At 28.9% G+C, this 606-nt stretch overlaps 1 non-coding gene across 1 annotated transcript; it reads right to left on the reverse strand.

The window, feature by feature from the left end:
• Window positions 1-254: 254 nt before the first annotated feature.
• TRNAL-UAA (transfer RNA leucine (anticodon UAA)) lies at window positions 255-337 on the reverse strand. Its single transcript has one exon. It is a non-coding gene; the product is annotated as a tRNA-Leu (tRNA).
• Between the last annotated feature and the right edge of the window lie 269 nt (window positions 338-606).

Raw genomic sequence — 606 nt, forward strand, 5'->3', positions numbered from 1 at the left:
GATTCTAAACAATGTCCCATACACCGTCTAGTCACTCCACGCCGCGTTCTCTTCGCATCATCGTTGAGATTTTAAATTAAATAAATAAATAAAAAGATTTAAAATGGTTAAATAAAATTTGAAAACGAAACACACAAATACTCAATTGTATTAAGATATTATTTTCTGAAACAGAATCAGGTATGCAATTAATGTTTATAAAGAAATAAATCATGATTTTATATATATCAGAGAATAAAAATAACAAACTCTAATGCTGGCTATGGGGTTCGAACCCATGCGCACTTATGTGCAGAAGATCTTAAGTCTTCCCCCTTAACCTCTCGGGCAAACCAGCTGTTTTGTCTTTCATATTAATATAATATTGCTAAGCATTTGTAGTTTATTCTTATTAAATAAAGATTTTGTCCGCTTTAAGTTTAAAACGAAAATAAATTGAACTGCATAAATAGAACTCACTCAAATAGTCAAATATAAGTCACAATGATTACAAAATAAAAATCTAAATTCATTAAAAAATAGATGGTTCGTATAGGGGTCAAATCGTTTGAATGGTCTATTTACATATCTTATAAAACAATCATCTCTTCTTGAATTCATGCATTT

The sequence above is a fragment of the Lactuca saligna genome, chromosome 6, assembly GCF_052625555.1.
Source record: "Lactuca saligna cultivar CGN05327 chromosome 6, ASM5262555v1, whole genome shotgun sequence".
Taxonomy (NCBI): Eukaryota; Viridiplantae; Streptophyta; class Magnoliopsida; order Asterales; family Asteraceae; genus Lactuca; species Lactuca saligna.